The following is a 14,359-nucleotide window of genomic DNA, read 5'->3' as shown; positions in this document are numbered from 1 at the left end:
AAGCTGTCCCTAACCATGTGCTTGTGTCATGAAGGTCCAAGTGAAAAGCTTGAGACTGAGTGGTTAAAGTCGTGATCCAAGGCAAAAGAGTGTGCTTAAGAGCTCTGGACACCACTAACTGGGGACTCTAGCAAAGCTGAGTCACAATCTGAAAAGGTTCACCCAGTTATGTGTCTGTGGCATTTATGTATCCGGTGGTAATACTGGAAGACAAAGTGCTTAGGGCCACGGCCAAGACTCAAAAGTAGCTGTGTTCAAGAATCAACATGCTTAACTAGGAAAGTCAATAACACTATCTGAAATTCTAAGTTCCTAAAGATGCCAATCACTCTGAACTTCAAAGGAAAAAGTGAGATGCCAAAACTGTTCAGAAGCAAAAAGCTACAAGTCCCGCTCATGTAATTAAATTAATATTCATTGATATTTTGGACTTTATAGTATATTCTCTTCTTTTATCCTATTTGATTTTCAGTTGCTTGGGGACAAGCAACAATTTAAGTTTGGTGTTGTGATGAGCGGATAATTTATACGCTTTTTGGCATTGTTTTTATATAGTTTTTAGTAAGTTTGAGCTACTTTTAGGGATGTTTTCATTAGTTTTTATGTTAAATTCACATTTCTGGACTTTACTATGAGTTTGTGTGTTTTTCTGTGATTTCAGGTAAATTCTGACTGAAATTGAGGGATTTGAGCAAAACTCTGAAAAAGGCTGACAAAAGGACTGCTGATGCTGTTGGATTCTGACCTCCCTGCACTCGAAATGGATTTTCTGGAGCTACAGAACTCTAAATGGCGCACTCTCAACGGCGTTGGAAAGTAGACATCCAGGGCTTTCCAGCAATATATAATAGTCCATACTTTATTCGAAGAATGACGACGCAAACTGGCGTTGAACGCCAAGTACACACTCCTTTCTGGAGTTAAACGCCAGAAAAACGTCATAATCCGGAGTTGAACGCCCAAAGCACATCATAACTCGAAATTCAACTCCAAGAGGAGCCTCTGCTCGTGGATAAATCAAGCTCAGCCCAAGCACACACCAAGTGGGCCCCGGAAGTGGATTTATGCATCAATTACTTACTCATGTAAACCCTAGGAGCTAGTTTATTATAAATAGGATGATCTACTAATGTATCAATCATCTTTGGTCTCAGTTTTGTTTTATTCTTCATCTTAGGAGATCATTGATCACGTGGAGAGGGCTGGCCATTCGGCCATGCCTGAACCTTCTTTTACTTATGTATTTTCAACGGTGGAGTTTCTGCACACCATAGATTAAGGGTGTGGAGCTCTGCTGTACCTCAAAGATTAATGAAGTTCTATTTTCTTTTATTCAATTCTCTATCTTATTCTTATTCCAAGATATTCATTCGTACTCAAGAACATGATGAATGTGATGAGCTAATAACTCTCATCATCATTCTCACTTATGAACGCGCGTGATTGACAACCACTTCCGTTCTGCGTGTAACAAGGCTTGAATGTATATCTCTTAGGTTCCCCAACAGAATCTTCGTGGTATAAGCTAGATAGATGGCGGCATTCATCTAGATCCGGAAAGTCCAACCTTGTCTGTGGTGTTCCGAGTAGGATCCTGGGAATCCGGAAAGTCTCACCTTGTCTGTGGTATTCCGAGTAGGATTCCGTTCATGAATGACTGTGACGTGCTTCAAACTTTAACCTGCTGGGCGTTAGTGACAAACGCAAAAGAGGGATTCTATTCCAGTAGGAGCGGGAACCAACCGGTGATTGGCCGCACTGTGACAGAGTGCGTGCATTAGCTTTCACTGCGAGGATGGGATGTAGCTATCAACCATGGGTGATGCCTCCAGACTGGTTAGCTGTGCGAGTGACAGCCGTACAGGTTATTTCCCCGAGAGGAATGAAAGTAGCCACAGCTGATAGTGAACCCCTATACAAAGCTTGCCATGGAGAGGAGTAAGAAGGATTGGGTAGAAGGAATAGGAGAGCAGGCGTCCTAGAGCTCTACAGCACCTCCATTCCGCTTATCTGAAATTCCTACCAATGAATCTGCATAAGTATTTCTATCCCTTTTATTATTCCTTTTTATTTATTATTCCAATAATCACAATTCCCCTTTAATCTCTCTAACTGAGATTTACAAGATGACCATAGCTTGCTTCATACCAACAATCTCTGTGGATTCGACCCTTACTCACGTAAGGTTATTACTTGGACGACCCAGTACACTTGCTGGTTAGTTGAACGGAGTTGTGAATTCCACCAGAGCCATAATTAGAACATTGATCACAAATGATACAAGAATTTGAATCACAATTTCGTCCACCAGAGCAACAGTCTCATTCCCCTAAGTTCCCCCCTAACTTCACCCCTAAATTTTTCCAATTTCCTGGACATCATCGACGATGCTGCCTGATTTTCCAGACCAGTCGTTACAGTCACGCCATCCTCATGCCTTGGATAAGACTGATCGGAATTTCTTTTTGCTAAAGCTCTTGCTAAGCCCTCCCATCCTTCTTCAATTTCATCCACCCACACAAAGTATTTGCAATCTCTTGTCTAGAAAAAATAAACCAACCGAATAGTCAACAACAATGTCAAAAATATATTTCTAACCTGAACAAGAACACAGCGTGTACATTACCCCCCACCCAAGACATCTGATGAACCATCTGTTAGGATTTGTCATGGTGCCAGACTCTATCAACACAATATCCCTCCCACACAAGCATTTCCCGTCGAGCATCTTTCCCTTCATCCTCTTCGAACTCGATGAACTGCTGCGAGTTCCATCACTTGCAGGAGAGTTATATCTTCGCAACGACATGCCAGGGCTCACGAGAAAATTCCTTCTCTCCTTATATGCACTTGAAACTGGATGAGGTTGAAGTCAATTGCATTTACTGGGTGTGGTTCGAATTGGGGAAGATGACTCCCTAGGGTTTCCACTTCATGGGTTAATCCTTATAATAACGTTCAAATCCACGTAGATAGGGGTTTGGGGGGTTTGGAGTGCCACGTAGGTTCGTTTAAGCACAAAGCTGGTGTCAAACCAAGGCAGGGTATATCTGTCACACGGACCGCATCTTCAATGGGTACAAAGTTAGTTTCGGTCTTCTATGAGTACAATTGTCAGCGTTTTTATCTTTTATGGATACATTTGGTCATTTATTCACCAAACATTTTATTTCAATTTAGAATAAAAGCATCTATTTTAGAGAAAAAAAAAATATGTGGAAAGACATCTCAGATACTCATTAATTGAGATATAAATAAATTGGAGACTCAATAAAATTCATATAATTTGTGACGATTTAGATAATACTAATTTAATTTTTATTTTTTTTAATTTAAAATTTAGATAAATATAATTAAAATTATTAATTTAATTTAATTAGAAAAAAGTCCTACTTATATAATGTGCTCATGTTAATATTCTGTTAAAAAAAAGGTAACGATATAAAATAATTTTTAAATTACAAAAGTTTTAATTTAAACTTAAATTAAAAATTTTAAATATGAGCGCTTTCTATTTAAATTCAGTTTAATTAACACTATATTTCAATGTTAGTCATGTGATCCACATTTTTAAATACCGAATCCCTTCCAACAACCCAAACAGTTGAGAGCGAATTCAAATCTGATTATAATTAGAGTGGAAAAATAATAACTAAAAAAAAAAATCAACATTCTTTGTTCAATTACAAGACTCTGACGTCGACGGCCTCTGCTCAAAGTTGATGGCCTCTGCTCAAAGTCGACGGCCCACCCCCCTCTCCACCTCCCCACACCGCGTTACGCGGTTTTTCCTTTTTTGCTGTTATTGATAAATAGAACAATCCTGTCGCAAGAGATAATAAACATCACCAAATAAATAGAATAGAAGGTTCCCACTTTTTCTTTCCAGAGAAGACAGAAGTAGAGCAAATAACATGAGAAAGTTCTTATTATTCCTTCAATGCTTGATTTTTCTCGCACTGCTTCTCATTCATCCTTCATTTGCTCCTAGGTAGGTTATACTATTTATTAACTCTTCTTATTAATAAAATATTCTAATGCTAAACAAAAAATAGTCATAATTTATTTTATTTAATATTTATTAAATAATTAATAATTAATAAATATTAAATAAAATAAATTTTAATTATTTTTAGTTAATTTTTTAAAGATAAAATATTTTTTATCTTTAATATTTGTGATTTTTTAAAAAATATTTTAATATTTAATTGTATTTAATTTTGTATATATTTTTTATTTATATTGAAATTGTTTTTTAATGTTAATTTCATCAAGAATGTTGAAGACAAAATTAAAAATATTTAAGAATAATTTGGAAATAAATAAAAAATATTAAGAATAAAATTAAATAAATAAAAAATATTAGAAATAAAATTAAATAAAATTAAACGTCAGAGATATTTTTAAAAAAAATTATAAATCTTAAGAATAAAAAATATACTTTATTTTTTTTTAATTACTAAATTTTCGAATAAAATAATACTCATCAGTACTTTTATCTTGTATACTATAACGACATTCTTTTACGTACCATTAAATAGATGTGAAGTCCATCAAGATTCTATATATAATAACTAGATGAGTCGCATATTTCTTTTAGTAATAATAGATAAGAATGAAACTAGATGTTCCTCGATTAATATACAAAGGGAAAGTATTGTACAATGGAAGTTACGAAGTATTAGAAATATAATTATTAATATTATCTTTTTTCATCAGCTAAAATTTTTGAGATGAATGGTATCACGATATGATATTAGAGCGTTAAATTTGAAAGATCAAGAGTTCGATTTTTGGTGAACTCTAAAATCAGTTATACAAATAGTCTATTATCCCTCTAATAGACTCCATATACAAAATATTATTTTAGGTAAAATGATTTACATCTGATTTGGCTGTTTTTTTAATGTTACAAACCACCTCCTCCATCAAAAGGGGCGGCCGTACCAGTGATGAACCAATACATCCCCGCCTTCGCCGACAAAAGGCCGAGGTTCACATCCCTGACCAATAACGGCAGCCGGTTGGACTGGAGCCTCCACGCATGTGCTGTGTGCATAGGGGGCTTTTGTAACAAAACTAGGAAATAATAACTCCGGTTATTAATTATTACAAGATGAATGTGTGCTTGCTAATGAAAATTGATTCAGTTACAATAAGGATTCATGATTGAATTGTTGAGAAATAGCAAATTAATTTATTTTATTAGTCGATATTTAAATCAATACAATTGCTCTTTTTCTTTCAAATCGACTAAGTAAACACTTCATTTTGAAATAGTTAAAATCATATATAAAATAACGTTAGTTTTGTTTCAAAATAATGATTCAAGAGTTAAATCAATTTGAATTGACTGAATAATTATTTTACTCGTGTACTTAAGTATTAGAATTCGAATTTTATTTTACATATACAACAACCAACCCATTGAGAAAAACAAATAGTAGGAGATATCACGAAAAATTAGAAAAAAATAGAATTACAATATTTTATTTATTTAAGGGGCATCTGGGATCACACGACCCATTAAAGTCTCTGCCACCACCACTAGTAAAAATTCAGGTTTTTATGATGACTGAGTCAGGGGTGAAGCCTAAACATCAAGAAGACTGGAAAAGGTGTATTCCCTAAAAATGAACAAAGTACGATCCCCAACAAGCTTCAGAATGTTCTTAAGGTAGGTCAATCAATTATATATTTTCAGCTCATGGACATGTTATTGTTAATTAGCATTTCATTTCACTTTATGGACATATTCTATCTTATAGAAAATCTTATTTTTGTACATGCAGTTTTTTTGAATCTTAGTGGTGTATTGTTTTAAAGCCAATAGTGAGACAATAATATAAACCATGCATTTCAGGTCCATATTACTAATGCTAAAATATGGAATGCATAGGATCCAAGTATCAAGGAACTGGCTGAATAGATCAGCTTGAGGAGAGAATGGCACGCATAAAAGGAGATCCATCTTTGAAGCATATTTTAGATGAGATAGAGATTGGTGGTCCTACTGCTATGATGAGGTTTGGATGGAAAAATTTCTTATCTTTTTGGCCATTTTAAAATTTCTATCAGTTCAATGTCTTCCAAATTTTAAATAGTTTCTAAAGTGTTTCAGGTTGTTTGTGCAATTTGTAACACTGAGCAGCGGATAAGTATTTTCTTCCAACTTATTTCTTGGAGATGAACTAAGCCGAATTTGATGCATAATTCCAGCTAGGAATTGTTAATATTCTTGCTTCCTCAATGATGCTGAATGTTTTTTTAATCAATTTGCATATAGGAAAACAACAGTTTCATTGCGATGATTGTGGAATATGTAGGTGTAGTTCACTTAGCTGTGTTTGAGTATATCCATATCTTATGTCACCTGAATTTATGACATACAAACTAATTTTTTATGATCTAATTTGAAAACAGGGTTGGTGGTCAAGAGAACTATTTCCACTGCGAAAAGTGTGGTATGCATTCATCATTCAATCAGCATTGTGCATTTTTTTTCTTTTCCTTATGTTTGTTTTTCCTAAGCTTGTCCATACTTTATTTTTCTGTGAATAATTAGAAGAGTTTACTGCTTTCAGGCTTTGGTTTATCAGTATCATTGAATAATTTTTAAATTTAGTCCTTGATCAATGGCATGCAAGGTCATGCTATTCATAGAATAATTTTTTGTGAATAATCTGCAGGGTCATGCTATTTAGTTACACTACGTGACAATCATTTGTGTGGAGAACTCCATGGGCATGTGCATTACTGAAGTTGCTGTTGTTGCAATTATGTAGTTATATGATATTGAAACATTGAAGTTATTTTATTTTATTTTTTTAATGAAAAACAAGTAATAGTTATGAAGAACAATAGCATATGCAATTATGTATGGAACTATTGACATTGAGAACTTTTATATATATATATATAGAGAGTTATCTTGTATTGAGAAATGATTATTTTTTTGGTGTCATTGAGGAATTATTATGTTATAAAAGATTTAGTTTTTAAATTTTAATGTTAAAAATTTTAATTTGAGTAGTGCGTAAATGAGAAAATTAATTTATGGGGGTTTTAAACTGCCACAAAAGTAATTTAAAACTGTCACAAAACACTAGTATAAAACCCTCACTAAACACACACAAAACCCCCACTGAATAGATTGTAGAGGTTTTTAAAAATCCCTACAAAAGACTTCGTGGCACCTCAAATTTTGGAGGTTTTAGAAACCCCCAAAAACTATTTGGTGGGGGTTATAAACCTCCACAAATAAGAAAAAAAACCTCCACAAATAAACAAAAATTTTGTAGTGACTCATCAGGCAGGTGGATGGTATCCTTAAGGAAAAAGTTTTAAAATAACTTTTTTGAATTTTTAAAAGTAATTTTTTTTTTAACTTTTGACTTATGAATAGTAATAATATTAATATTTAGTATAAATTTTAAAATTAAATTATAACTTTTTAAGAAGCTATTTAAGATGTTATAGAAAAATTAAAAAAAAATGACTTTTTTCATAATAATTTTTTTTATTACATTTCTTTTAAATAAACACTTTTAAAATTAAAAACCCAAATATAAAATAACTTATTTATAAATTATTTTTAATATAATAATTTATTATTTAAACTATTTTTTAAACTATTTATCCAAACTAACCCTTAGTCTCAATAATTGAATCTCTTTGCTTTTTATTTTAAGCTTTTGGACCGCTATTCCTCCATTGTTTTTCACTTGTGGAGCTAGAATTTAATTTTTTTTTTTTTTATGTTAAGATTAGTAGTTTTGTTTTTATTGTTTGTTTTTTTTTATCACGTTCTTATAGAGTATAATATTATTGCAATTTATCTCTTATTAGAGTAATAACTTTATCTATATACTAAAAAATTTAGAATTATTTGATAATAAAAAAACTAACTAAAAACTGTCCTAACTTATTTTATTATTTAGCCTTTATTAATTCTTATAATAATTAATTATTATAAGAATTAATAAAATTAAATAAAATAAATTTTGACTTTTGTATCTTCCTAATATTATTTCTAAAAATTAATAGAGATTTATAGTATCTTATATTCATAAAAGATAGGCTAAAGTACATTTTCATCCTATAACTAATTTTTAAATCTTTTAAATAGAGAAAGTTTTAATATTTTATATAATTAAACTTTTATTCATTTAAAAATTTGAAGAATAATTATTATAGTAGAAATAATATTTAGTTTGTAATGAGTGTAGCAAAAACTTGTCCCATGCAATAATACTAAAATAGATTTTATTTTATTTTCTCATCACCATTTCATTTAATTATAAAACATACTCAGTGGTGAACTTTATTTATCGTGAGTTCTTGAATTAAAGTGTCTTTTATTTATCGTTGTTAATTTTATATATTATAAATCATTGATTCTATTAGAAAGATCAAATTAAATAAAAAGAAGAATATTTAAAAATGAGTATGAAAAAATTATGATTAAGAGAGTATTACATTTGGTAAAAAAATATAATTTTAAATAATATAAAATTATATCTATTTTAGTAATTTTTATTATTTAAAGTAATTACTTAAATTCGTTTCTAAGAATTTTAAAAGTAGATATTTTAGTCTTTAAAAAAATTAATACATAGATTAATTTCCAAGATTTTACTAAATAAATTAGTCTTGAAGGATTTTAAAAATAGATATTTTTGTTCCTAAGAAAAATTAATACACAGATCAATCTTTAACATTCTTCTCTGTCAGACATAACAATCTTAATCTATTTTACTTTTACTATATATCAACTTTTATTGTTATTAATTTAACTTTGTGCATGTGGATGATGACACTAATATATTGATACACTTTTTTTGTTGAAAATAAGCAAAATGAATAATGATGCTTTGAAATTCAAATTAAAATATTTTCTTTTAATATAAACATACTTTTTAAAATAGGACATCTTTTAATTATATTAAATATAAAAATATCAAATAATTTTAATATTAAATTTCTTGTGGAATAATTTCTAATAATTTTATTATTATTATTATTATTATTATTATTATTATTATTATTATTATTATTATTGAGTGAATATATTATTTTATATTTTTTATGCAATTTTTTTATATCATAAATCATACATAAGAATTTAATGAATAAATTTATCTTTATTTTAGTCCAAAAAATACAAAAAATTATGATACAGTATTATTGTATAATTATTATTATTATTATTATTAATAATAATAATAATAATAATAATAATAATAATAATAATAATAATAATTTTATTTTACTCTTTTTTTATGGATGAAAATTTTTATGTTTGATAGGAAAAAAAGTTAAAAATTTATCTGTGTATTAATTTTTTTGTGAGTTCTATGGTGTTTTTGTTATGATGTCTAAATTGTTTAATTTATCTTTTAAAGTAAAAAATAAAATATTTAAAGTAAAAAATAAATCATGTAAAATTTATTAAATATTATTCATTTACTTTTTTTAGTAACTTAGGTACAATGTGATAGGTACTATAGTATTCACCTTATTTTTTTTAGGACTAAAATAGCCAATTTTAAAATTCTTACTCCTCCTTAAGAACTTATTTAGATAATTACTTTGCCAGAAAATAAATTGAAAAATTAATTTGTCTGACGGAATAAAATCTTAAAAATATTTTTATGTATTAATTTTTTTGGACTAAAATATTCGTTTTCAAAATCTTTGGAGATAGATTCTAGAATTACTCTAATATTTATTTTATTAAAATTAATTTTAATACACAATTATCAAATATAAATCATTAAATCATTGACACAAATTTATTTCTACTAAAAATTAATTCTATAAAGTTATTTTTATTCAAACTTTAATTTAATAAACACCAATCCAAACACTCACGGAATAGTTTCAAACAAAAAGTTCTGTTCAGATTCGTGAAGTGCGTTACACGGTTAAAAGATTCTAACATTATTGGTTCGGTGAAACATGAATAACAAGAAGCAAGCTCAGAAAGAAAAGGTATGGTGATGGTCACTATTTAAGAAAGACGACGGCAAAGCTAAATTCCATAGCTTCTTAAAAAAAGAAAGGCGGCATTTAATAGAAACGCATCTTCTCCAACAACCATGGTTTTAGCATAATATCATCTTACATTACAATATTTTTTTTGTCTAAAGTAATTTTTATTCGAAACAACATTTAATAAAAGATGTTTTAAATAAACAAAAATAATATTTTCGACTAGTTACCTTTGAATAAGGCAAAAATAATAAAATTTTAGTCATCTATAAAAAAAAAAGTTGTCTATAATATCTGTTTTTGTATGGATATCTAAAAGGTGAGCTCGGCTTTTGGGAGTCGGCGCCGAGTTGTTATATTCGGTGCCGATCTTTGAACCTTAAAGAAGTCCGAGCTTTACTCCGAGGAGATGTCCAATTGTGCAGAGCGTGAGTAAGAAACAAGGGGAGAGTGTACCTGCAAAGGCACTACGAAACTTAAGTCAGTATTGAGAATTCAATGTGTTCTCTAGGGATAGAAGACTATACCTTTTATGAGTGAAGATGGACAGGTCGGTTATGTTTCCGTTTCATCGTCTGAATTGAAGAGTAATAATTGGGTGATAAAATCTAATCGGACGTTTTGATTATAAGATGTCCATTGAGATTATTTGAACTGCCGAACTATAACGTCAGCTTGTCGAGTAATAACATGGATAATGCCGAGTTATGATAGATAATGCCAAGTTATGATGTTGGATTTGTAACGGCCGGATCATAGCCCCCAAGCTTAGCTTGGAAAAGTGTTTTGATGAAGCAGGTTGAGTTTTTAATGAAGCATAAGTCGGCTATTGAGTAGGTGCATAACTTCAGCAGATGGGTTAGGCTTGGAGTACCCACTTCAAGATGCTTAATTAAAAAATTTGAAAAGATAAAAGAATGGAAAAAGTGACAGTTTTTAATGAGGAGAGAGAAGTAATGATGGCATTAAGTGATTTTTGTCATTTCCAATGCTTCCTAGGGCGGTTTGATGTGATTAGTAGTGGGTATAGTGAAATTGAATGGGTTATGTAACTCTTAGTTAACCGCATTGGAGAACCAAGAGTTGGGTTTGCGAATCATTTTGACGTTTTTGAGATAAAGTTGGGTTTGAAGGTTCCAGAGAAAAGAGAATGAGTAAAAGAGGTATGTGGTAGATTTTTCTACTTCTTCTCTCTGCTTTATTGAGTTTCTATGTTTGTTTTTCTGTTTCTGGTTTTGTTGCTAATGGGGTTTGAGAAAGACAAGAAGGGGAGAATAGATTGGTCGTATGATTGGGTTAATAAAGATGTGAGTAGTCGAGTGTCTCTGTTTTGTGACTCAGATGCCATTAAAGAGATAGATTTGGAAAAGGTAGTGAGAGTAGGCTCTGGGATACGTTTGGAGTTGTTACCTTGTTCTGCGGATGATCGTGTTTTTCATAGAGGTGATTCTTCTGAGTTCTTCTACATGTATAGTTGCGTCTTAGAGGAGTCGAGGGTGAAGCTTCCTTTTTCGGAGTTCCAGTGCCAAGTTTTGAAACAGATGAATTGTGCTGCATCTCAACTTCATCCTAATGGTTGGACCTTTCTTCAAGGTTTTGAAGTGTTGATGGAGTATTTGGAGGAAAAACTTACATTGGAGTTGTTCTTTATGATGTTTCAGGCGAAAGGGGTGTGGAAGGGAAATTGGGTGAATCTGAATAGCTCGCCGGGTTTTGGTATTTTCAAGCTTTATAAATATTCGTTTAAGAACTTTAAGGAGATGTACCTCAAAGTTTGGAGTGTTGAGGATGATTTTCCTTTTTATTTAGACGAGAACTTGTGTGAGAGGTTTCCTTTGTGGTGGTATTCAGAACCTCAGAATATCCTCGAATTGAAAACCATTAGTCCGAGGGTTGAGTGTGTGATTGAGTATCTGGTTGAAGCTGTTGACCGTAAGGATTTGATATCTATTTTTGAGTTGTTACAGTGGGATAATAATAGACAGGTTGTGATAGATTACTTAGGTATCCATTCTGTGTTTTTTGCCCTTCTGCTTATTCTGATATTTAGTTTTTCTTACGAAAGAAAATTTTGGTGGTGTTTTCTGTAGGAGGTAAGTATCCTGGAGTCTCTGCAGCTACGTTGAGAGCTCAGGTTAGGATAAGAATGTGGACAAAGATGGATCGACCTCTAAGCCGGAGAAGGTTGCCGCTGCTGCAGGAGAGGTTAATCAACCTCGTCTGAGAAGGAAGAAGGTCGTCTTGAAGAAAAGAAAGTCGGATGTGGTTGATCTGTCTGGGGAATCGGATGATGGAGTTGATGAGCTTCCCTTTGAAGAAATTCATAAGTTTATGGAGTTTATTCAAATTAGTAATCTGATTTGCCATTCTTTGGTTCTCTTCGGCCATGTGCTGGTTGGCTTGCTGTAACTCGGTCACCATCTGAAGGAGTTCAGATGGTGTGGGTGGAAGTTGTTCAGCCATGGCTCCAAGCGAGAACGTCGAGGCCGATGATATATGGAAAGAATTATATTATTGGCCCCACGGTGGGTATCAATTGTTCTTGTATGGATACCTGAAGGGTGAGCTCGACTTCTGGGAGTCGGCGCCGAGTTGTTATATTCGGTGCCGATCTTTGAGCCTTGGGAAAGTCCGAGCTTTACTTCAAGGGGATGTCCAATTGCGCAAAGTGTGAGAAAGAAACAAGGGGGGAGTGTACCTGCAAAGGCACTCCGAAACTTAAGTCAGTATTGAGAATTCAATATGTCCTCTAGGGATAGAAGACTATACCTTTAATGAGTGAAGATGGATAGGTCGGTTATGTTTCCGTTTCATCGTCTGAATTAAAGAGTAATAATTGGGTGATAAAATCTAATCGGACGTTTTGATTATAAGATGTCCGTTGAGATTATTTGAACTACCGAACTATAACGTCAGCTTGCCGAGTAATAACGTGGATAATGCCGAGTTATGATAGATAATGCTGAGTTATGATGTTGGATTTGTAACGGCCGGATCAATATCTAAAGTAATATTTACAAAATGTTATAAAATAAAAACTTTAAGACAACATTTATAAATAAAAATACATTTTATAAGAGTTGTCAAAAAATTAAACAAATAACATTTATAAAATATTACCTAAAATTGTTTATGGCTAAAAATTTTAGAGAAAAACTTTTAATCATATTTCCACCAATTATTTTTTCAATAAAAAAATAACTTAAACAAAACAAAATTTTGAAATACTTCAGTTCCACTTCACACACACACAAGAGAAGGCCTTCTCCCCTGCAACAACACCACCGTATCCTAACTCCCCTTCCTAACAGCGACAACAGGTCAGCAGCATTCAATCGCCGGTGCACTCCTTCACATACAGCGATGGTACGGTACTATCCTCAACGGACGACGGCGCGGTGCTCTCCAGAAGCCCTAACATGGCCACTGCAATAACTCACAGACCGTTTCTTCAGAAGCCCTAACAGGGACAACAGTGCTCAATCGCGGTGCACTCCTCTATGTACGAGGATGGCGCGGTGCTCTCCTCATCGGACACGGTGTTCAATCGCGAGAAATCCCTCTCCCTTCTTTATTCTTTCTCGTTCTTCTTTTATTCCTCCGTTTTCAATTGAGAAAACTGATTTTGATATTCTCTGAATTAATTCATTACGATTTAGGTCTTTCTTAATTTTTAGTTAGTAAATTATTTTGCTGTTCTCTAATCTGCTGGTATGTGATTTTATTGTTCTACAGATTATTGTTATGTATAAAAGTTTGTTATATGTATATAAGAGCAAATAAAAATAATAATATAAAGTGCTATAGAAATTATTGAGCTTAAAGCGAATATTTAGAATTAAATTATCATATCGAGAAGCTGATGAATACATTTGGGGGTTTCGATCTCATTGTTGACGTCAGCCCTTTCACACCAAATTTGGTGGGAGCAATAGGGTAAGCATGAATGAATTAAAGGATAAAGAATTTTTTACAGAGAATAAAATTAGTGCAGGGTAAAAACTTGACACAAAGAATAAATACATAAACATTTAACGATAAATTATATATAAAATAAAATAAACTATGAAATGTCTTTTTTTTTCTCGTACAAAATTTAACAAAAAAATAAAATAATAAAAAATTAATAAAAATATAAAAGGAAAAAAAGAAAAAATACGCTATATTTTATATTAATGTTTTTGTGCTATTTTTTATCACAAAATACATTAATTAAATATGTTAAGACACAATATTTGTATTTATATTTTATTTGTTGACAAAAATCGATATAAGAATTTGTTATCAGTAGAAGCATTAAAATAATTTTTCTATAATTTGTATAATTAAATGGACAATATTAAAGATACTCCAAATAATAAATATA

General features: G+C 31.5%; 1 long non-coding RNA gene across 5 annotated transcripts; it reads left to right on the top strand.

Moving 5' to 3' along the window:
- Nucleotides 1-3,676: 3,676 nt before the first annotated feature.
- On the top strand, nt 3,677-6,950 carry LOC130941994 (uncharacterized). Of its 5 annotated transcripts, none has more exons than XR_009070752.1 (5): nt 3,677-3,991; nt 4,936-5,677; nt 5,864-6,026; nt 6,424-6,464; nt 6,690-6,950. It is a non-coding gene; the product is annotated as an uncharacterized LOC130941994 (long non-coding RNA). The 5 variants fall into 5 exon arrangements; XR_009070753.1 differs by having other exon boundaries at nt 6,122-6,464; XR_009070751.1 differs by having other exon boundaries at nt 5,864-6,322.
- The last annotated feature ends 7,409 nt before the right edge of the window (nt 6,951-14,359 follow it).

Source organism: Arachis stenosperma, chromosome 7 (genome assembly GCF_014773155.1).
Source record: "Arachis stenosperma cultivar V10309 chromosome 7, arast.V10309.gnm1.PFL2, whole genome shotgun sequence".
NCBI classification, from domain to species: Eukaryota; Viridiplantae; Streptophyta; class Magnoliopsida; order Fabales; family Fabaceae; genus Arachis; species Arachis stenosperma.
The sequence above is the reverse complement of the archived record's forward strand: the minus strand, read 5'-3'. Positions and strand labels throughout refer to the sequence as shown.